The 24,609-nt window shown below is 47.1% G+C and overlaps 1 protein-coding gene across 11 annotated transcripts in view; it reads right to left on the reverse strand.

Annotated features, from left to right (window-relative positions):
• The window catches only part of PDS5B (PDS5 cohesin associated factor B), a 2,333,811-nt gene that overhangs the window by 1,910,630 nt on the left and 398,572 nt on the right, over positions 1 to 24,609 (reverse strand). The gene's annotated exons all lie outside the window — the stretch shown is intronic.

Genomic DNA, 24,609 nt, shown 5'->3' on the forward strand with positions numbered 1-24,609 from the left:
TAGGCAATGACTGCGCAGGAGCCAATTGTCCAAGTATGAATGTACAGTAACTCCCTGCAGTCTGAGGAATGCTGCGATGACCGCCATACACTTCGAAAAGACAAGAGGCGCAGAGCCGAGACCAAAAGGTAGCACCCGATACTGGAAGTGTTCTGTTCCCACAGAGAACGGCAGATACTTATGATGCAGGCTCTAGATCAGGATATGCATGTAGGCGTCCTGAAGGTCTACTACGCGGAGCCAGTCGCCCTTCCGGAGAGAGTACTTTATCTGGCTGGGCGTAATCATCTTGAATCTTTCTTGGCGTAGAAAGAGATTGAAATTGGAAAGGTTGAGGATAGAGCGCACGCTAGCCTGGTTGGGTTAGCCCTCCTCTTGCTCCCTCAAGGGAACAGGCTCCACTGCTCTGAGGTTGCAAGCGGAAGCCCGCTTGGGCGAAGGAGAAACCCCATCAGTCTGTCTGTGATGGCCTGCCACCCCTCCAGATGAGATGGAATTTGTCCTTCCACCGGAGTCTCGTGCGACCGATGGATTGGTTTTGGCGAGTTCCTCATCAGTGGAGGAGTGGAATAGTTGCTTACCTTCGAAGGGAAGATCAAGTACTTTGTCCTGAACCTCCTTCGAGAACTTCGTAGCATGCAGCGATGTTTGACGGGAGAGGTCTACTCCAACCATTAGGCCCAGAGCGCAAGGGTCAACATTATGGGCCGCGGCCTCCAGCAGGTCCTGGGCCACAACTTTGGCATCAGATAAGCCATCCTTAAAGTCTTCGAGTTTGTCAGGAAGAACACATTCCTTAAACACAGCAAGCTCCTTCCACAGCTTGAGATTAGCAGCTGGCAGCATGACCTCGGTGTTAGCCAGACGCAGCTGGAGGGCCGAATTGGAAAATACTTTTCCTCCCTGCCCCAATGGCGTCAAGAAGCTTGGCCTCCTTGGAAAGAACCTGGGATGCTGCAGTGGAGGATGTAGAGTACGGCTTAGACTGGAGCATAGCTGCTGCCACCACCGTCTATGAGGGGAGTGGACATGCAGTCAAGGACATGTCTTCAGACACATGTAGCTTGTAGCGAGCGTCAATTTTGTTGTTTAGGTGCTGTCCGGAATTAGGTTTTTCCCAGTTCTTGCAGACTTTGGCCAGAACATACTTTTAGATGAATAAGTGGGTGCTCTCCTGTTGGGCGAAGTTTGTATGCAGTACCCTTTGGGACCACTACACACAACTAGGACTACAGGTGTAAGCAAAACCAACCTTTGGTATTAGTCTGTACTTCACAGTTTTGTGGTAGCATTGCTGAGCCTTATCTCAAGAGGGGAATGTGAGCTGTAAGGATGTTAGACAGAGGTCTACAATCACAAGTATTCAAATAGACTCTTACACTCAAGGTTTCTTGGTAAAACACTTATTAATTTATTTCACAGTCAGTTATAATCACTAGAAGGAGGCAATCTATATCACACAAAAGAACAAGTTACTTACCAACTGGTAACATTCTTTCGATTGGATGTTCGTCTTACATATTCCACATCTTTGACATGTAATGTCCACAGCTGCGTACTTCAGAAACTTTTTTGGCAGAGTCTGTCCTGCGTCAATGGCGTCGGGTCGATGACCCTCAAAGGCCTCCATCAAGGGCGACGTCACAGGAGGTTATAAATAGGATGCACTGCACCCGTAGCCTTAGTTTATATTTTTCCCCCATAACGTGTGGCACCAATCCAATGCCTGCTTGGCTGGACATATTCTTGCAGAAACGTAAACTGCAATCACATGGGAAATTCTCCAGAGGGGCAGGCTGGGAGGGCGATGTGGAATACGTTGGAGGAACATCCAATCCAAAGAACGTTACAAGTTGTTAAGTAACTTGTTATTCGAATGGATTGTGTCCTCCAACGTATTCCACATCTTTAACAGACTCCCAAAGCAGTACCAGAAAATGGAGGCGGGAAAAGAATTTAGAGTACCCAATCAGATGGTGGAAAAAAGAACCGCCTTACCAAAGGCCATATCTTGACCACTGATCGTATCCAGGGAATAATGTTTAACAAAAAGGTGTGGATAGAAGCCCATGTGGCTGCATCACAAATATTCCTAATAGGAACTCCCCGTTGTAGGGCTGGGAAGTAGCCACACCCCTAGTGGAATGAGCTTGCAACCCTTCAGGAGGGTCCTTACCCGCCAATCGATAACATTCAGTAATAGCGAGGATAATCCACCTGGACAAGGTCTGTTTGCTAACAGCCTGGCCCAATCGGTGTCCAGCATATCCCACAAATAGTTGATCGTCCACTCTGACCCTGGACATCCTAGAAATGTAAAAGCTAAGAGCTCTCCTAGGATCCAACCTATGGAGTCATTCCTCTTCCTTACCAGGAGGAGGAGGATACAAAGAAAGAGGAACCACATTCTGGCTCAAGTGAAATTCAGAAACTACTTTAGGTAGAAAGGAAGGACGTACCCTCAGTACAACCTTGTCCTTGTAGAACACAGTCAAGGGCAGCTTAGATGAAAGTGTCTGCAATTCACTCACTCTACGAGCGGAAGTAACCGCAACCAAGAACACTGTCTTGAAGGACAATAATCTTAACGGACAAGAGTGCAAAGGTTCAAACGGAGCACCCATTGGAAATTTCAAAACACAATTTAAATCCCAAAACGGCCCCTGGAAAGGGGACAGCGGGAACTCCGTCAGTACTTTAAAAATTTGAGAAATCAAAGGAATCTTAAAGTAAGAGCATTTTCAGACTAGCGATTAAATATAGACAGCGTCGCCAGGTAACCTTTAATGGTGCCTATTTGAAGGCCCCTGTGGGCCAATAAAAGTAGGAAAGACAACCATAGGAATGGAACACTGAAAGGGATCAACATTATGGCCTCTGCACCAGTCGCAAAACGTACAGCAATGGTACAGGAATTTTGTCGCTGGCCTTCTGGCCGAAAGCAACACCTCTATCACATCATCTGGGAGGTCCCAATCCTTATATCTCAACCTTTCAGATACCAAACGTGAAGGTTTAGAGTCCTGACCTCTGGATAGAGAACCTGACCCCCTTCTAGCACGAGCAGATCCTCTCGGTGGCCAAGACAGCGTGGAGGGCAGATGGACATTTCCAGAGCAACCTTAAGAATTCGAAAGCCGGGAGACTCTGGGCATGTTGTAAATTGTCCACCATCTGCACAAAGTGATGAGCTCTCACCATGGGAGGCAAGCACTCCAAGGACGTGTCCAACACAGCCCCAAGGTACTGGAGCTGTTGGGAAGGTGTCAGATGCGACTTCTTGAAATTGAGGGAGAAGCCCAGGGGAGCAGCAGGTGAGACTGAGGTGATCAAATGCTTGCTTGGAAGAACGCGCACGGATCAGCCATTCATCCAGGTAGGGGTAGACGTGAATCCCCCCCCCCTTGCCTGAGATATGCTGCCACCACCATTAGCTTGGTGAAGACCCTGAGGCAGAGGTCAATCCGAGTGGCAGGACCCGAAACTGAAAGTGCGAGTTGCCAGCCGCAAACCTCAGGTACTTTGTGCTTGGGATGAAATCGGCACATGAAAGTAAGCATCCTGTAGGTCCAGTGACACCAACCAATCCTGAAGTTGAAAGGCCTGGAGGACTTGAGAAAGATTGACCATCTTGAACTCGTCCTTCCTGAGAAGTTTGCTCAACCAACACAAGTCCAGGATGGGTCTCAATGCCCCGTCTTTCTTTGGAATCAAAAAATAAGGGGAATACCATCCCTTGTTCCACTCAACTACAGGCATCAGTTCTATAGCGCCTTTCTCTAGCAGGGTCAACATTTCCTGCACAAGAAGCGGATCCGGAAGCTTCAAAGAGATTCCCTGGTGCATTGTAGCGAGGCCGCTTTAGGAAGGGAAGGCAGTAGCCGGGGGCAATTGTATCCGGCACCCACGCATCCGAAGTAATGGCTTGCCATTCTTCGAGATGCTGAGACAGTCTGCCCCCAACCGGTGAACCATGGGACTGCTGTGGCGCGGCTGCGCCAGCCCCTGATGGCAAAGAGGCAGCTGCCTGAGTGGATTTGGCACCTCCATTTCCCCGACCACCACAAGTACTTTTACGCTGACTGGAGGCCCCTCTCTTTCTACCAAAAGAGGAGTAGTAACGAAAAGAACCTGCCCTCCACTGCTGTCCCCTAGTACGAAAAGGCGGAGGTTGACGTACAGCTGCGCTCAAAGATTTAGCAGCAGCTTTTGAGGTCTGCAACCTCTCAAGGCTCTCGTCGGCCTTCCTGCCAAATAAATGCGCGCCATCAAAGGGCATGTTCAAAAGACGGTCTTGCACATACGGAGCAAAACCAGACTTCCGCAACCACGCACATCTGCATATAGCGGTGCTTGCAGCCATGGACCGGCTAACACTGTCGGCCGTGTCCAAACCCGACTGAAGGGATTCAAACATGGCATCCTTGCCATCTTGCACGAGAGCAAGGAATCCCATCCCTTTCTTCACCTCAGGAATATGCTCAGCCGCTTGAGAAACAATTCCACAGAGTGTGTGAAAACCTTGCCAAGGCACAAGTGGAGTTGGCAGACTTCAACGCGATACTCCCATCAGAAAACAGCTTGCACACCCAACCGTCAAAGCGGTCGTCCCCATCAGGAGGGATGGTAGGGTACGCACCTGCCTCGAGGTGGCCGTAGCCACCTGAACCACCAAACTCTCGGGAGTGGGGTGAGACGAAAGGTAGCTGGGGGCGCTACCGGAAGGACAGTATTTTTTGGTTAACGATTTGTTAACAGCCGGAAGAGATTCCAGTAACTGCCAAGCAGCTGTCACCCTTTTCTGTAAAGTCAGATGAAAAGGTAACACCAGGTCAGAGGACGGACCTTGATCTAAGATGTCTGTTAGATCATCTTGCACAAAATCATCAGGACTCGAACAGCCCAGTTACTCCGTGACCCTAGCCATGAGCCTCCTGTAGGACGACTCCGCATGAACCCCCGGCTCAGGCCTGACAAATTCCACTTCCGGAAAGTGTCCAGACCAATCGCATCATGAAGAGTTTTCCTCAACTCATCCAATTGACTGTATCCAGAAAAGACAGGAGCCACATCAGGCTCAATAGGGTCCATATCAAAGTCTGACCTTTCCTCCTCCTCATATGTGTCATCCAAAGGGAGGGAAAAGCCCTGCCTCGGGACAGAAGAGGGTCTGGAGTCCACCACAGGCCCCACAGACTTCTAAGGAGCCTTGCTCGGAGGATCCACAGTATCAGGGATTTCCAACGGTAAATTTCAGGCAAAAAGCACTGACGGCGTCGAGGGCGTCGAAGGCTTTGGCGTTGAAAGCGCCGCTGGTTTCGGGGTCGACAAAGGCGCCGATGCCTGGAACGAAGGCAAAGCTTCGACGTCGATATCCGACGGACACAGCGCCGATTGAGTCAATGCCGACCTTAAGCGCTTGCCCGGTTTCTGCAGTCTCGCTGGAGACGAGGACCAAGACCGGGAAGCACGTCTCTTGAGACTATCCTGAGCCTTGTCCGAACAGAACCACCAAGGTTCCAGATGAGCGTTGCGTCGAGGACCCGAGCCTGAAGGCATGCGAGCCACAGTACGAGACTGTTCTTTGCTGGCTTCATCAGAAGGCGCGGACGGCACGGTGCCCTACGATTAAAATAAATAAATAAAAATCACCAACATCTACTCTCGGAAGGCAGCCCATTCATCTGTCGGGCAAGCCACTTTCCTCGCGGCTTCACTTTCCTCACGGCTCCATCCTCCGAGGACGACGGGGAAGGCGACCGGTGACGGCGCATCCTAGAATGCCGAGACGAGGAATGGCAGGAACCACTCCGGGACCGAGAACCCGGGACTCCTCCCGACGCAGAGAGTCACCCCTCGAATTGTCGATATACATCTCCTTGGACTTCGATTTACGGGACTAACTGGGTTTAGAACCCTACCTACCTGAAGCTTCCCCTTATTTGTATTCGCGCCAGGTGTTCTTTAGAAATAAATAAATACAAAAATGTTGCATTGTTTGGCAGTGAGTTCCAAAGTCTCGTGGCGAGGACTGGGAAACCTGATTTCTGAAGCTTGTATCTGGGCAGCTCTCAGAGGGCAGTTCAATGTGTGGTGGGTGAAGCGAGAAGACAGGTAGCTGGGTGCTTGGTTGGCAAGACATTTATGCGTCAGTGCGAGTGTTTTCAGTGAGACTCAGATACTGAGAGCCAGAGTAAGCTCTGTCTTGTGTCTGAAATATGTTGATTCCTAGGGATGTTTAATGCCGCTCTAATGGCATTATTCTGGGTAACTTGGAGCTTGTTGAGGTTATGTTGACTAGTTCCTAAATAGAGGGCATTGCAGTAGTCAATTTTCGACATAATCAGAGTTCTGGCCAGTGTGGTGCAGTTGGCCATGGTGAGGAAGCAGCAGCAAGTTGTAATGAGTTTACAAGTGTAAGCGGAAGCCGAGAATACTGCATTAGTTTGTCTGGATAGCGATAGCGTGGAGTCAATTTGATACCTAGGGTTTTAGTATCGTTGGATATTTTAATGGTGTTACCATCAATGATGAAAGCTTTAAAAGAGGGGTCAAGTCTGTTGAGTCTGAGATGAGAGCCAAGGATGACTAGCTCTGTCTTTTTGTCATGTTCGTGTTAGGCCATTCAGGCCTGGATGACCTGGTAGATGGCATTCACGGCATTAGTGTCGGCCGTGTGGTGGTCTCTGATGGGAATGAGTATCTGGGTGTCATCGGCGTAGTTGGTGTAGGTGACACCCAGATAATCAAAAGGATAGAACAGGGGTTTTGTACACACATTATAAAGTGTAGGGGACACGCATGATCCCTGGGGGACCCCACACGGGACTGGTGAGGGTTCAGCTGATGCAGAGAGTGAGAAGACCGGCATGGATCTGTTGTCTAGAAAGGATCTGATCCACAAGGTGGCTTTGTCTGAGAAATCTTCAGTCAATTTGAGGTGTCGGCAAAGGATTTGTTGGTTGACCAGGTCAAACGCTGCCGATAAGTCAAGTTATAGTAATATAGCTAGTTTACCCTTGTGTTTCAGGTCATCAATTTGCCTTTTTACGTCAATGAGAGCAGTTTCTGTTCCGTGTTTAGGCCAGAAACCCGATTGTCTAAGACCCAAGAGTTTATTAGATTCTAAGTAGTTTTGGATCTGCAGATAAGCTGCACGGTCTAGGATTTTGAGCAAAAAAGGCAAAGTAGTTATTGGCCTACAGTTTGTGGGTATGCTAGCATCCAGAGATTTTTTTTTTTAGCAAAGGGATAACCCAAGCATCCCACAAGTTGTCTGGGACAATGCCTGTAGTGAATGAGAAATTAATGAAAGCAGTAATAAAAAGGTGCTAATTCGTGAGAGACTTCCTTGATAATGTGAGCTGGGCAGATGTCGCCCTGGCAATTTAGATGGTTTGAGCTTATTGATAATGCTTTTGACCTCTGTAGTAGTTAGAGGCGTGAAACTAAAATGTTTAACGTAGTGAGAACTGTGTGGAGAGGCTGCGCGGGCAGTTGATAAGTGGGTCAATTTGGAGGCTAATTTCTTTGTTAATTTTGGTTTGGAGTGCGGCAATTTTTCCAAGGAGTGCTTTTTGAATGTTGGTTCACCAAGTGCTGTCTTTAGTACAGGTGTCCAACAGGGCCGAGGGGGTTTTCAGTTCTTTTAGTATATTAAAAAGCTCCTTGGTGTTGGATTCAGCTTGTAAGATGCACTCGTTGTAAGAGGTTTTTGTTTGCCTGGAGGATGGCACTTTTATAGTTAAAAGGATGCTAAGAAGAGGCTGGATTTGTTTATATCAGTAGGGTTATTTTTCCGACGGGCTTCTGCGTTACGTTTTTCTTTGCGTAGTGCTCTCAGATTTGGTGTAAACCAAGAGTTGAGGTGTGCACGTGGTTTTGGTTTTCTAGATTTGACGGGTGCAATGGAATCCAATGCTTTCCACCAGGACAGTAGGGTCAGTACATGACCATTTCAATGTGTGTAGGGTTGGGAGGAGAGGAGGGAGCAGTTTCTCAGGAAATGTAGATCTTATTTCTTGTGCAGATTGCAGGCGTGATGTCCTGACTAACACAGTGGTCATTAGCTGAGATGATAAACGTGATCAGATAGTGGTCAGTCCACGCACATGGTTGGTTTCTAATTTGATGTTGCAGTTAGAGTCAACTAACCAGTCAAGAGTTCTACCCTTGTGGGTGGGTTCCAAGATGTGGTGTGCTCCCGCAATGCCTTAGCAGTCAGCGACTGGCATTTGGAACAGTCAGTGTCATGACTCTCACCCAAGCACCACAAACAAATGCGATGGGGTCGGTAATCGACATTTTCGACTTGCAGTCCCGGTAAGTCTTGAAGCCAGAGCGCAGAGTAGGAGGGGTTGAAGAAGATTACCTATTCACAAGGAATACACGAGGCATGCCGAGTCTCTGAAGCAAACACGTTTGCGGAAAAAACAGAACTGAGGCTACGGGCGCCGTGCGTCCCATTTATAACATCCGGTGACGTCTCCCTCGAAGGAGGCCTTCGAGGGAAAGCGACCCAACGCCCTCTGCCGAAAAGGTTTCCGAAGTACACAGCTGTGGACATTACATGTCAAATATGTGGAATATGTTGGAGGACACAATCCATTCGAAATATACTTCAGTACTTCATGGTGTCCGTTTGAGGCATTTTAACTACTTTGAAGGAGGAGCAAAATGGCATAGGTTAATAAAAAGAAGCTTACATTTATTCGTCGACAGTGCAAATAGTTTGAGTTCACCATTAGAGTCAATTCAATATAATAGGTTGGGCCAAAGTCAATGGGCTAAAATTTTGTATAGGATACAGCAGTTCTGTTAGTTAAACGGAAAATTATTTGCCAAAGTTCTCAAAAGTAGTTAGTAAAAGAAAGCTTCATATGTTGGGTCACAAGCTGACTAGGCCTGTGAGTTGCCAACGTTTCAAGCACTTTCGCAGTGAGAGGTTTTCACAGTACCTTACAAAGAAGGAAAAGATGCAGCTGAAGAAGTCTGTTCCTAGCAGTTCCTGCAGATCTCGCTGTTCCGGAGTCTGTCGTGGGGACAGGAGGGAGGACGTCAGGGGAATCCTGCACTGCACTGGGACTGGTCAAAAAGCTGGCAAATGGTAAATCTTCTATTCCGGTAGCTGTAGTCAAGCACACAAACTGGTGTCCCTCCCCCTGGTTATTTGGTTTCCTGCAGCACTCCGAGGAAAATACAACCAGCTCTGAGAATGGTATCCAGGTGGCTTAAGGTTCGAGTTGATTGGTCCCACCAACACAAAGGGAGAAGTCGTCCTTGAAGGGCTTCTCTGTCGGGATGAAGTTAGCGATTTGGACCTGCAGCAGGGCTTCACCGGGCAAACCAACAGTCCAGGAGTTGCAGCAGGTGTCCTCGTCCAGCTCGTCTTCGGTTCTTGCGTTCCAGTGGTCGAATCTGCCTTCCAAGCCAAGAGACTCGCCTTTTATCCAGTTTCCTCCCATTCATTCCACCCAGCAGGGTGGCTGTCATTGCCGGACAGTCAGCCAGCCAATCACGCCAGAGTGCATTTGGGTCTCCTAGGAGACTAAGCACATGGAGTTTCGGGCACCTCCCTCACTTACTGCCCACCCCAGACACTCAGGTGCCAGAGGCGGTCTTCAGTCCTGAAGCCCGCCAAAGGCGTAGGAAAAAAGGGACCAAACCGGGTTTGGTGTGCAGAGAAACTCTAGAAGGACCTTTCCAAAAGGAAATGGCGAAAATAGAAGACAGGGACCGGTTTAAACAAAGGGGGCTCAGACGCCATCTTGAAAAACATGGCTCCCGCAATTTAACGCTACCGGTATTCGCAGTAGGGAAAAATCATGCTAGTTCATTGTAAATCCACTGCCACCAGCCATTTTGAGAGGAAAGGGTAGCATTTGACTGCTGCATGAGTTTCTAGACATGGGAGATACGAAGTAACCCCTCCAGCACTCTATTGTAAGATAGGGTATGCTGGCTGTAGGATTTTGAAAAGACTAGTAAAGTCAATTTCACTTTACTTTCTCTGGGAAACAGTTTATCCCAGAGAAGGCATTTAAACCTTGGGACAGCCTAACAAGCTTCCCTGTGTCACTGCACTGAAGGTGCAGTGTGACACAAATGAAAAAATGATGCCTATGGAGTTGTCTAAAACTCAAAGAGCACAAGAGTAAAACACATTCAAAATACATGAGAGAGTGGGGAAAAAGGCTCACACACTCTCCAGGTAAAACAAAAATCAAGTCTTCAAAATCCAGCAAAGTTGATGTGGGTCTTTAAGGTGAAGGGAATTAACACATTCATGAGAATTCTCCCCAACAGCTCTTTTGTCGACAGAGTAAAGGCTCCCGAAAGTACACCTTATTGTGGAGCCAGAGGCTCGGTTATTAGAATGTCTAGCAACGCCATCATATCCACTACCGTGTCGTGAAAGCCTCTAATAGAGCAGGGCAGGTCGTCGCTATCCTGATCCGCTTGCTCTTCATCCAGTGCGGCAGGAACAGAAGCCTTATCCGCACCAGGTGGCACCTCAGACCCTGTGGGCAGACTACTATGCACAACAGGATTCTTTAGCACAGGTGAAAGTGGAGGCCGAGGAGGCAGTGGAGGTGGCGGCCCCAATGGAAGTGGGGAAGGAGGTGGCACTACCGGGACCTGCAGAGGAGTAACCGGAGCAGGTTGCGGTTCAGGCAGATTAGGATACATTTCCTTGAAAAGATCCTTAAAGTATGCCTTCATTGGATCAGAGTGCATAAGCGTCTGAAAATTGCATCCTCAGAAGAAGACCTAGGCAGGGGAGTGGGTAGAGACTGCTCGGAAGGGGAATACCCCCAGGATTGCAAAGAGGATGGTTGCCAGGAAGGCCCTTCGCCAACTGGATCCACGTAAGACAAGGCAATGGATGCAGGAGGGAGTAAGACTGTGTGGCAGTGGAAAACTAGCACGCCAATCCATCGGAGGGCGAAACAGATTCTTATTATCCACATTATGTGGAAAATGCTGCTCCACCCCAAAAACAGGCCCCTCGAAACAATCATTGAGAAGGATGGTGTGAGAGGAAGTCAAAATGGCCGCCACAGACCGCAGGGGTTGTACCGCCAATTTATTACTGCCCGAGGTGAACTGCCTCACATGAGTCAGTGAGGCCGTTGTCACCACAGGGGCATCACGGGACTTCTGTTCCATTTTAGCCCTGTGATAGGGAACCTCGGCAGAGCCGGTGCTAGCAGATGTAGAGCGCTTCTGCAACCCTAAAAATCTGCTGGAGAATTAGCTTAAAGTGAGGGAACCTCGGCAGCACCGGTTCTTGAAGATTTAGGGTCTTCTTTGCCCCTCAACAGAATCGGTTCGACCACACGCTTGTGTGTGGGAAGGCTTAGGGTCACCCCCAGTAGGCAGAGCCCTTGGGGGAGGCCGTCGATCTTACCAGTCTTAGATATAGCCCCCAAGTAGGGGATCCTCTTGCGTAACCCCGGTGCTCTTAGTCACATTAACAGGAACCTCGAGACAAGTCTCTGTTAGGGATAATTCTCAGAAATGTGTCAATTCCTTCCACCTTAGAGACCCCCAGCAACTTTGCTGGATTTTGAGGACTTGATTTTTCTTAACCTGGAGAGAGCAAGACCCTTTTCCCCCCACTCTCTCATGTATTTTAATGTGATTTCTGGACTTTGTCAGACTCAACAACCAAAAGAAACACAAACTCCCTAGGCATCATCTTTACATTGTGCCACAGCACCTTCAGTGCAGTGACACAGGGAAGTCTTTCACATTTCCCAAAGGTTTAAATACCTTCTCTGGGATAAACTAATGTTTCCCAGAGCAGTAAAGTGAAACTGACTTTACTTACATTTGTAACTTTCTAGACCTAGCACACACGATCTTACAATAGGGTGCTGGAGGGGTTACCTAGTATACCTTTTGTCTAGATTCTCACGTAACATTTTTATGTTACCCTTTTCTCAGTGAGTGGCTGGTGGCTGTGGTTTTGTTTGAACTACCGTGGTGTGCATTTACTGCGGGTTGCGATCGCAGCTGCAATAAAGCACCCAAGGGTGCCATTTCTGTCAAAATGGCCCGGCCTTCTTTTTTCACCATTTCTTTGTGGAAAGGTCCTTCTAGAGATTTACTCTGCGTGCCAAACCAGGTTTGGTCCCTTTGTTCACTTTGCCTTTGGCGGGTTTCAGGAGTGAAGCCTGCCTCTGGCTCCAGGGCTTAGTCTCCTAGGAGACCCAAATGCACTCTGTAGTGATTGGCCAGCTGACTGTCCGGCAAGGACAGCCACCCTGCTGGGTGAGTGGCAGCTAGGCTGGAATGAATGGGAGAGAACCGAATAAAAGGCGAGGGTTTGGGCTTGGAAGGCAGAGTCGACCACTGGATGAAGGAACCGAAGAAGAACTTGAAGTGGACGCCTGCTGCAACTCCTGGACCGTTGGTTTTCCACGTGAAGCCCTGCTGCTGTGCTGAAACTCCAAATTCGTATCGACAGAGAAGCCCCTGCATGGACGACTTCTCCCCTCGAGTTGGTAGGACCAATCAACTCCAAAGTAAGCCACCTGCACATCCTTCTCGGAGCTGGTTGAATTTCAACAGAGTTGCTGCTGGAAACCGTATAGCCAGGGAGAGGAACACCAGATTGTGTGCGTTGCTTTTAAGCTGGCCTAGAGCTCCAGAAGATCCTCCGGACTCTCAGGAAGCAGGACTGACCGAGCCTGAGCCCCCTCAACAGAGTACAGGACCCTAGAAGCAAGGAAAGTCCATCACGACAGCCAGGAACCGCTATGTTGCTATTTGCGGTAGACGGGAGGAGCTGAAACACTGAACAGCCTCTGATTTGAAGATTGCCGGTTGCGAGCTATGACCGTCCCATTGCAGTGCAGGAGTCCCCAGAAGTCCTTCCTCTTGTCCCCGCGACTGAGGCCCAGGAACAGTGAGATCTGCAGAGCTGCACAGGAACAGAAGTCATCTGCTGCACTTTTTATCAATACAAAGGTACTGTAAAGTCTGAGAGAACTTACCTATCATTGTAGAGTTGCTTGCATCTTCTACTACTCACAAGTCTAATCAGCTCGGGGCCCTACATTTGAGTCTTCTTTTCTTCAAAGACTTCTAAAACATTGTGCAAAGACTTTTCTACTTACCTACCAGAAGTGCTTTTTCCTATATAAGACTTTTGTCCATTGACTTTGGCTTAGCCTATTATACTGAATGACTGCTTAGGGGATCCAAAAGTATTTGCCTGCTTAGGAATATTTGTGGTCTGTTTGTTCTAATAACCTTTTCCTTTAACCAACTTCTAACAGTAGTCTAAATGCAAACAGTAAGATATTAATGTCCCAAGCACCCTAGCTATTAAATCACCTGAGGGTGTAGGTTGTGTCTGTGGGCTATCCCAAAGGGGTCTTTACTGATTTAGAAACTAAGTGTGAATAGTATTGAAGTGTTTGTGTTACATTTTATATTGCTCCCTTCTGAAGAAGGCTTACTCTAACTGACTGATAAATTAATAATTGTTTATTCAAGAAACCTTGCGTGTAAGAGTTTATTTGAATACTTGTCTCTGTGAATCTCTGTGTAACTCCCCTATAGCTCACATTGACCCCTCTTTAGATGAGCCTGGCTGCTCAACACGCTACCAAAACTTTGTAGTTTATACCAAAGGTTAGGTTTCCTATACCTGTAGTCAGAGTTGTTTGTAGTGTTCCCAGAGGGGACTGCATAGAAACTTTACCTAACAGCCTCTGTGCAGTTAGCTCCATATTTGGAAACCTTCAGTGCTACCCTGGTGAAAACAGCCCCAGAAGTACTGGGCTTAACCGTAGTCCCTAGATGAGGAACCTCGGAAGAAAATACGGCCAATTAGCCCCCTTACAGGGAACCTCGGAGGAAACTCCAGAGTCCAGGTTAGATCCCTTTTGGGACACCTCAGGGAGAACCCTGGTACCAGAGCCATTTGGGCCCCTGCCGGAACCAGAAGACCCCAGGAAAGAGTCCGCTGGCCGGGGTGACCTGAAAAGGAAGGAACTTACTGGCCTCTTCCTTTTTTCTTCAATGAACTGCTGTATATGTGGAGGAGGAATCCGCTGGAAATCCTCCTCCCACCTGACAAGTGCCCAGACCGAGATGGAGTCGCAGTAGAAGCAAGAGTCCCACCGGTGTTCCGGGCGAAAAACCTCCAGAGTGAGAGAGTGGGAATCCACCCTCACGTAACGACGTTTGGATGAAGCACAGGACACGAATCCCAGATGCTCCGGCATAGATGGAAGAAAGAAGACCGTGGAACCAGAGAAAGAATATGAAGGACAAGAGAACAAAAAGAAAATAATCCCTAAGATGCAAGTGCATCCGACCTCACAGAGAAAAGGACTGAAGGGCGATGCGGAGGTCAGGAAGGCGGGGCTGTGGTCACGTGCGGTGGCCCAACATAAAAATAAAAGGACAAAAATGTTGCTCCAGTCCCGTCCCAATGGACGGAATGTCCCACAAGTACAGAATGTCCCACAAGTATGGAGGAAAGGGGACGGGACGTAGGAGTATTCAGGGTTTCTTCTAGGTTGTAGCTGCCATCTATTGTCGCATCTATATTCCACTCACTCTCTTGTAGGCACAATGCCTGGCTATTGGACGCAATACAGGATTGATACACCCATCCCACTAGAATCATAACACGTTGCCACCAATCATTGGAGTCCAGATAGCCAGCTTTGCAAGAGGATCTACACAGGGAACTAGGGCACATGATTTAGCCTGAGGGACACAGGGTCTCCGAGGAGCATAGTCGTTATTGATGTCTCTAGGGCCTCAGATGAGCCTAGAGGAAATATCATGGTAGCCATGAAAGGAAAATCCAAAACGAAGGCAGCAGTGGTAACATGGCCCATTGTCTCACACATGTCTTCAGCCACAGTATTCTTCCTTAGGAGTCTCCTTCAGGCTGTTAAGTGACAGATAGTCTCTTTTGCGAGTACTTCTGGAATTTCTTTAGTCCTCCATCTACAGTCTAATAGCCACCTACAAGTCAAGCATAGTCTTTAATCTGAGGGTTTCCTCAACATATTTTTGGTTCTCAAGCAGCGCTTAAATCATTTTCAGTGAGTGTTGGTACAACAATGAGGTCTTGAACCATGCTAGGATCAGCAGGAACATTGAGAATTATTCAATGCTGGCATACTGCTTCTTGTCGGCCAGACAGGACATAGGGCATAGGGCATATACTGAATCATATCCTGCAGGTTGGTCTGTAGACATCCCGCAATGTCTTGGAAAATCAGTGTGAGGTGAATTCCATATGGATGCATTGAGACTAGTGCCACTTTTGAGCCTTTTCCCAAGAGGTGTCCTGGCAAGCGAATCCACATGCAGATAGTTGGGGAGAATTCTCAGAAATGTGCTAATTCCCCTCTACCTTGGAGACCCCTTCAGGACTTCATTTTTTTTTTATTTTTATTATTTGTTTTGGTTTTACAATAGAAAAATCTTTACAAAAGAAGAACAAAAACAGAACTTTACATTACAGAAATGATCATAAATAGAATAATTATACAAGCATTCATTTAAAACGCTTAAAACTGTTTCTCCAAACACTTACAGATCACCTAAAAAATGTATTTTCGTATTTCCGAACTATGAACACCACAGTACTGAGTATTCCACTTATATTAACATAGCAGAAATGTCCCAATACCAGCTTTACACTTAAAAAGGAACAAAGGGGCAGAAGCCTTGATATTAAGTCCATTGGAGACAACACTTCCCCAAGAGACAAGTCCATTGTGAGCCGTAGATTTCATTAAAATGTCAGTCGTATTAATGGAATTGAATAAATTACTCAAACATATGACAGATGATTTAGTCATGTCGTCCTAAACTTCCAAGACAGAGAGGCCATACTCAAATATTTCAGGGAAGGAGGGGAGATAAAAAAGAGATAGCTCTAAGATTACCATTTACCCGGACTACACACACAGTACAACGAGCAAAAAACTCCTTTATACCAATTAAAGCCAGGCTGCGTCAATTGAACTTGAAGTACATGCGGATGTATCCGTCCCGCCTGAAAGTGCTCTACAAGGGACGTGCTGTATTCTTGGAGACACTGGCCGCGGCCAACATGTGGCTACAGCACAACAACCTAGCTGAAGGGGAGGATCCGGTCACATGAACACACTGAATGTGGAGGGGGTTAGGCAACTGGGCTGAGCGACAACTAAAGACTGGGGTAAGTTAATTGAGCTAATTCTGTGTCCTTGGTGGCACCGCCATATGTTTGAGAGCGGGCAGACGGACCGCTAGGCCACACGGACTGAGCTCACAAGCCTGACCCATGGAACGATTGGTGCAGGCTTGTTGCTGTCACAACACTCGCACCCAAGGGCCTGGAGGGTGAGGGGGGTGTCTGTGCGCTGCAGGATCAAGACAGCAGCTGGGCGCAGTTATTTGTTGTTTTTTCTTGTTAAACCAATTGTTACGGTTAATGTATTTTCTGTTATAAAGTCTCCAGAAACAAAGAGGGCAAAGCAGAGTAGATTAAGGGAAGTTTTGGGAGGCAAGACTGGGCTGAATGTCTGTGAAGAGGGAATCTCTCAAGTTGTGGTCACCTGGGGAGATCATGGAGTAAAGAGGGGGAGGCCGGCGGTCTACTTTAAAAATGCCATCGCTGTGCAAAATAAGGTGCTAACGTGGAATATAAGGTGAATGGGCACTTAACTCCACAGAAATCGTATCAAATCCTACCTGAACAGGAAAAAGATCTTCGTAGTCCTGCTACAGGAAACTCACCCGACGGTGGAGTCAATGTCTAAACTAAATCAATATTCTAAGTATGCGAGAGGAGTGTACATGTGGATTAACCCCTAAGTGCCCTTTAGGCCAACGAGTGTGGAGGCAGACACGGGGGGCAGATAATTGATAAAATGAGGCTTAATTGAACAGACCGAAGTATGCATAATCAACTCCTATTTCCCAAAAACTAACATACCAACACATCTGGAAGTGTTGTGCACCAAAATAACCCAATACAGGTGCAGCTTCTTTGTATGGGGTGGGGACTTTAATTGTGTGAGGGATCTGGACCTGGACAGATCTATCCCACCAACTGATCGAAAGGCAACAGCCCCTATAGCATTGAATACAGCTCTATAACGCCTGGACTTAGTGGACGTCTGGCGTGAGTTACATCCGGAAGAAAAAGGGACTCCTATTTTTCCTCACCCCACGGCCTGTATACCAGGATGGACTACATATTCATAGGCAGAACCCAGCTCACGCAAATAGACGCAGCACAGTATTTGGGCAGATCGATCTCAGACCACTCATCCCTGCTGCTGGAATGGACGCTGGCTGGCCCCAGACCTCCTATCCCACTACGGCGTATGCCTACAGGGGCACTAACAGATCAGGCCTTTAAAGAGGACCTCCGGAACAAACTAGAAGGATACATAAAGGAAAATGTGGGTAGCGTGGAACACTGGAGCACGGTATGGGAAGCACTAAAAGTGGTGGTACGAGGAGAGGTTATAGCAGGTGCGGGGGGGCGTTAAGAAAACCTTGAGGGCGGAACTGTAACAACTAGAGGAGGAAATCAAACGGATAGAGGCCACAACCACAGGGTCGAGGGAGGAGGAGGTAATGTAATGAAGCATGGGGGAACACTAGCCAAATTTGATTATATAAAAGACCACAAGGGCCCACGGAGAAGGGGATAGACCAGGTCGCTGGTAGCATGGCTTTGCAGAAGTGAACACCCTAGACATCTAACAACTGCACTCAGAGATGAAGAGGGCATGACACACCGGACCCAACAAGCAATCAATGACACTTTCAAGTCATTCTACACCCACCTAGATGCGCACGACACCCCAGTGCCCCAAACCGACAAGAGATTGGACTGCCCAAATTAAGCCTGACCCAATGTGAAACGCTAGACGGAGACATTTCCACTGAAGATATCAGCGAGGCAATTAGGTCCCTAGCTACTGGTAAAACCCCAGGAAACGATGGGCTACCCCCTCTGCCCCGACCCGAGTTTTATAAAGTATATGAATCATCCCTCACACCGCTGCTCCATGAGGTGTTTAAAGAAGTGTACGTGTTGGGGTTCTTGGCCAAGAGTATGCAGGGAAACACTAGTGATCCCAATACCCAAACCCAAGAAGCCAACAGATGAATGCGATTCGTATCGCCCATTGGAGATGCTTATCTACGATGTTAAAATATTGACCACCATATTGGCCAAGCGACTCTTGGGTGTGGGCGAGCTGGTGCATAAAGACAGAACAGATTTATACCGGGCCGCAACATGACGGCCAACCTCTGTAGACTCCAACACATTATGGCCCAGACAGCGGCAGAGGAAGAGCCTTATGAGCTGCTATCATTGGATGCAATCAAAGCATTCGATTCCATATATTGGGAGTGGCTACTAGCGGTCCTGTGGGAGTTCGGGTTCGGGGAAAGGGTAATCAGATGGTTAACGGTCCTGTACACCACACTAACGGCGAGAGTGAAATCGGGGAGAGTGGGGTCTTCAGCCTGGGACATACACAGGGGCACTAGGCAGGGATGCCCACTAACCTACATGCTGTACAATCTGGGACTAGAACCGACTGCAATTTACTTTTTTACATTACATTACACTTTACATTATATTTATAAAGCACACTATGGGCCCGTGGGCATGGAGGCGCTGACTAAAGTACAAGACATACAACGGAAGAGGTCACATATACTAGCCTAACAAATCCTATCTAGGATGGTCACAATGATCAAACCTACTGGCCATATACTTCCTAGACAGTGCTGCCCCGTAAGGCCTGCTCATGAAAAAAGAAAGGTTAAGTTCTTTCTTGAATATGGCCAGGAGTTTATGTTTGCGCAGGTAATCTGAAAGTAGGTTCCACAGAATGGGTGCTTTGAAAGCAAAAGCCCTATTCTCCGCTTTTGAGGTTTTTGGTCTAAGATTGTGAATCTTAACGATCTGGTGTTTACTTTATCATTGATGTAACACTGAAAATATGGAGGCATCATTTGCATTCTACATTTAAATGTTATAACCAGTGTTCTGAATTTGATTCTGGCCTCCACTGGAAGCCAGTGAAGTCCCTGCCTGGCTTCAGAAACGCATTCACGCCTAGAAAGCCCCACTACAACTCTCACAGCCCAATTCTGAACCTGTTGTAGTTTCTGTAGAGCCAACTTACCGATACCTAATAGAAGGTTGCAACAATAATCTAGTGCGGCCTCCATTATCGCTCTTGCAATGGTTTCAGCGCTTTTCTTTAGGAAACAGTTTTTTGATGCAGGGATCAGAGTCGGCGGCATAGACCATATAATTTCACTATATGCAGACGACGTCCTCCTGTATGTGAGAGACCCACAACTAAACGTGCCAACCATGCTAGAAACATTAGAGCACTATGTAGAAGTCTCTGGGATACGCTTTAGCAGGCAAAAGGCTTGTTTGTACCCGCTGGCCGGTATGAGGGGCAAAAGTATAGAGGAGCTACCAGATGTGGGAATCCAATGGCAACTGAACTCGTTCAGGTATTTGGGGGGGGTCAACATACAACACACTTCGGAGTTGATAAATGAAAGCAACACAGGAGCAGTGGTTAAGGGGCTAAGCACTTCCATGAAGTTCTGGTCAAAACTGTCACTCAATGGTGGGCAGGGCGTCCACTGTTAAAATTATTATTCTTCCAAGATTTTGTATTATTTCCAGAATATATCTTATTACATTATGGCTTCCTTCTTCCGCTTGCTTGATATAGTGATCCGGGAATTCTTATGGGTTACTATGAGACAAACCGTGTCTGTCCACCCTGACCCTACCTTACAGAGAAGGGGGTATAAAACTTCCACACTTAAAGAAATATCACTTGTCGGCACAGCTGGGTTTTGTTGCCTGATGATTCTCAGATGACACCACATCCGCAACTAGGCTACTGAGATGCCTTGTGACCCCGATACATCTGAAAGAAATGATCTGGGTCCCCTCGAGCTGCTTGGCCGTTGTCCCCATGATAGTAACCTTGGGGAGGTGGATATGGAACAGAACTAGAACGTTGATGCACCTGAAACATCCTTACTCAACAGAGGTCCCGCTGGCCGCAGATGTATGCAGAGTACGAATTGACTTAGCAACTGTGACGCATTGGGAGATATGGGGCGTATACACATGGGGGGACCTATACGAGGAAGGTACCTTTATGGACTTTGACTCACTTCAAACTAAAGAAGGGCTGCCTGGGGGACAGTTTTTGTGGCATCAAAGGGCCAGACTGGTGGCTAGAGGGAAGTGGGGAGAATGGCCGGATGAACCGCTAGCAAATCCACTGGTGACATTGTACAGCCTGGGTGACGGATGGAGACCAGTGTCTAGAATATACAACCAGCTGATTGGCACACTCAACCCCAAGGGCGCTACATTGAGGGCGAGATGGGAGGCGGACCTGGTAACAGATATTACCGAGAAGGAGTGGGCGAGAGCGCTAGCGTTCCCTCGAGAATAATCCAGGAATCCCAGATTTCGGCTGATACAATTGAATGTCCTATATCGCACCTACATGACCCCAAGCAGGGTGGCCAAAATTAATAAACAAGCGCACCCTTGACGTCCCTGGTGTGGCTCGGAAATGGCAGGAATGCTCCTCATGTTCTGGGAATGCACAAAAATACAATGCCTCTGGGCCAAAGTGTAAATGGCCTGCAGAAGGATTAGTATTGCACGATATGACTGGTCTCCTAAGGAATGCCTCATAGGAATATACACTAGAATGGCTAAAATAAAATATATTGTAAAGTTCATGGATATAGCATGCATACTAGCCAAAAGAAACATAGCGATGGCATGGAAACATCCAAGAGGCCCGCAATATGTTGCATGGTATAAGGAACTGGAACGCTGGGCAGAAGCCAAAACCAAAACATGGGGTATGGGCGTCTCCAGGTCAGACGAAGTAAGTGCAACATTTGAGGCATGGAAGGTACTGGTATGGGGCATGATCCATCCCTCTGATGATCAGCCCCCTTGAACCAACACATTTTGCCAGAAATTGATTATGCTGCTCAATGAGTGAATAATGATAGGATACCCAGTCAACTAACAGAAAGCAGCTTATTATCGCTATGACCCTACTCTTAGGGGATGTAAACTAATAGGATGAAACTCATTTGGAGACAGTTACTGTTGGTTATTGTTTGGTTTTTAATGATCTTAAATTTGTGTTATATGCTATATGATGGCAACTATGCATATGCATATTGATGGCACTATGTTATTTTAAGAAATGCCAATAAAACATTTTAAAATAAAATGATTTAGTCATGTCGAATAACCCATACACATCGAGAATCCCTACAAGTCAGATCATAATTTGACAGAGTTTATACAAATTTCACTTCTTACCAGATCTAGGTTTTAATATTTTTAAGGCTTATGCAGATTTCACTTCTTACAAATAGGACAGCCTTGTATCTCTGTTGTCATGCCACACCCATCCTCAAACCATAGAAAGTGCATTAGGATAGCAGTGACTTACACTATGCTTGTATTAAACCCCCAGCCTCTGATATAAATCAAACAATTGCAATCTTGAGGGCTATAGTTCCATGGAGCATATTCCACCAGGCCTAATCCAAATCAACTCTATCAAGGTTATTGACAAACTTGCCAAAATTGGTAATTCGGTTAGATGTTAGCATAGGTGTCATGACCACTGCTTCCAAAGAGTCAGGACCTACCCAACATCCTTGGAAGCAGGCTCATAACATATACTATCGGCACCAGCAAGTCCCAATAGGGACCTTTTGGACCTTGTCCTGGCACCGGTGGTGCCAGGCTCATAGCATGGACCCGTCCCGGCACAGGAAGCGCCGGGCTCATAAGTGTGAAAGTGCTTGGGTGGACCTACCTGCAGCAGACCATGCTGCTTACTTACCAGCAAGATGATGTTTCACTCTCTTCTGGCAGGGACTACTTTTCGTTCTGGGTGGCGCAGGCACCACTCCCTGGATCATTGATGCTGGACCCCTTCTGGAAGCAGGAACTCTTTTGCCTGGGCGAGGCTGTGGAAGAAGACACCTAAGCACTCCTATGGACTATTTAAACCACACCCGATTGGTGCAATGTGCTTCGCGTTATTCTGCATCTGCAGCAGGACGCTCACCGTGTCAGCTCCAGCGAATCTTCAGTTCCGGATCCTGTGAATACGAAAATTACCTGCTGGGAACCAATCCTCAGTCTTCAGCAGCTCCTGCAAAACAAAAGGCACAGGTTAGGCACAGGCAAAGTTAGCGGTTCAACTTACCCGATCCACCGGCAGCATTCAAGGCGTTTTTTCTGCATATCTCGTCCGGCATCGGGCCTGCAAAGACAAAGAACATTGGTTAGTAACGCTTAGTTACAAAACTGCTTACCTGTGTTACGCTCGCTCCAACTCTGCTCGCGCTGCATTCCGGCACCTGTAAAGACAAAAGAGACATTAAGGTGCATTCTACAGCCCTAGAGCAGCCTTTCTACTTACGTGCCTTCGTATGCACCATCTTCTTGTTACGCTCTCTGCCACGAACCTGGGGGGAGCACCTTCTTCGGCACCGACAGCGTCTAAAAGGGAAAAGACATAGACATTAAGGAGATAAGACATTTGAAGAGAGCAATCGAAAGGGAACTTTAATACTTACAAGTCACGCTCGTGCAGCACACGGCGGCATCGCTCTCAACTTACCCTCACAATTAAGAGGCTGAACTCATATCCAGTGAAGTAACTGGACCCAGCGCCCCTGCATGAGACGCAGGATGGAGAGCCCAGCATTCACCTATTTAAGGTGAGCACAACAATTGACCGAGTACCACGGGGAGAGAGGGAGAGAGGGGCTTGGAACTTCTCCCAACCTTCCAGCCACTAATACCTTGATTTTCCACTTGCAGACACCTCACCCTTCAGGTCAAACTTTCGGTGAGAAAGGGGCCAAATCCGGGAGCCAAACGAATCCTACGCCTGACATTGAAGACGGTTTCACCGCCCAGTCAAGACCCGCGCCTCCGAGGGAACCAGGTGAGCGTTACAATAGGGCAGTCCAGTAAGATATGTCTTAATGTTTCTGTTATATTTGCATAATCAAAATATCTACATGGAGCAGATACTCAATAGGCTCCTGGAATACATGTGGACATAGGCACTTATTTAGAGACAGGAGAAATACTAAACGACTGATATATTATGTATACAGGAATCCTGGATAACGACTCAACCTAGATGCGACGGATTCACGACACTGATGAATCCGGCGATACAAAGGGGAAAGGGCCGGCCATCGGCAGGACTATTGACTATGATAAAGTGCACAGCTAATATGGAAATAATAAAGTCAGAAAACATCTTACCATGGGTACAGGCGACCACAATAAAAATGACCAATACTCAAGTCAAGAATAACTCCGATAGAGGTGCGGGGGAAAACCTTTTTTGGTGCATAGTCAATGTATACTGGAATCCCATTGCAATAGAAGAAATCTTCATAGATAGTGTATTTTCAACAATTGACCAAGCCAAAATAACACACCCAGGTATAGAATTTATCATCTGCGGCGACCTAAATATACATCTGTTTAACAGCGAAGGCTGTGCATTAAACAACAATGCATTAGAAAATAGAGCAAGGAAATGGAACAAAGAAATTGCAAACACACAACTGCTCAGATCAGATTGTATGGACAACACAGGGAGACGCATGATTGAAACCTGGGCAAATGGGGGAAAAAACTGCAATAATAGACTATATCTACATGTCGAAAGAGATACACAAAGAGATAAAAGCTGCCAACAATCTCAAAAACTTGAACAGCGACCATTACATATTGAAAAGAGTCTTGAACATTGAGCCCATGAAGAAAGCAACCTGTCTTCTACCTAGTATGGAGATAAACAAAGGAATGAGCAGACTAAGGATCAGCCAGCAGAATGTGTGAAAACTTCCAGACATTATGACCAAATCCAACTTAGAAGACAATCAAAAAATGAACTATGCTTGGCTCCTCCTCCCATGCAAGAAAGACACAAAGAACCGAAAAAAGTATGCAAAACCGGCATACAACCCGAAAGCTTCACAAAAAAAAGAAAGACCTGAGAAATATAAAGAGAATCAAAAAAGAGAATGCAAAAGATTCGGCAAGCAAAGTCAAATGGGCTAAACAACAACATAGAAACTGGCTGAAGAATAATAAGGTGATGATGATGCAAGCAGATGCTGAAAGCATGCTACATGCCATGAGTAACCGGAACACGAGACAGCTATGGGCATTACTTAATGCACAGCCCTGGACACAAGATGCAATGACAATAAATGTACCAGAAGCAAGCTGGATAAAATACTACAGGGAATTATATGGAGAAAAGACACTGAACAAAAAGAATGAAAAACAGCCAAAGAACCCTACATGGCAGTTTGAGTGGGACATGGACGATATCAATGAAGCAATAAAGGGATTGAACACGTCAAGATCACCAGGGCCTGACGGTTTGACTAACATGATAATCAAACAAAACCCGGAAGCCTGGGGCGCAATATGCAACAGCATATTCAATCTCATCCAGAAAACCAAACACATACCAAAAACGTGGCAGCAAG

Source organism: Ambystoma mexicanum, chromosome 7q (assembly GCF_040938575.1).
Source record: "Ambystoma mexicanum isolate Mex_15411 chromosome 7q, UKY_AmexF1_1, whole genome shotgun sequence".
NCBI lineage: Eukaryota > Metazoa > Chordata > Amphibia > Caudata > Ambystomatidae > Ambystoma > Ambystoma mexicanum.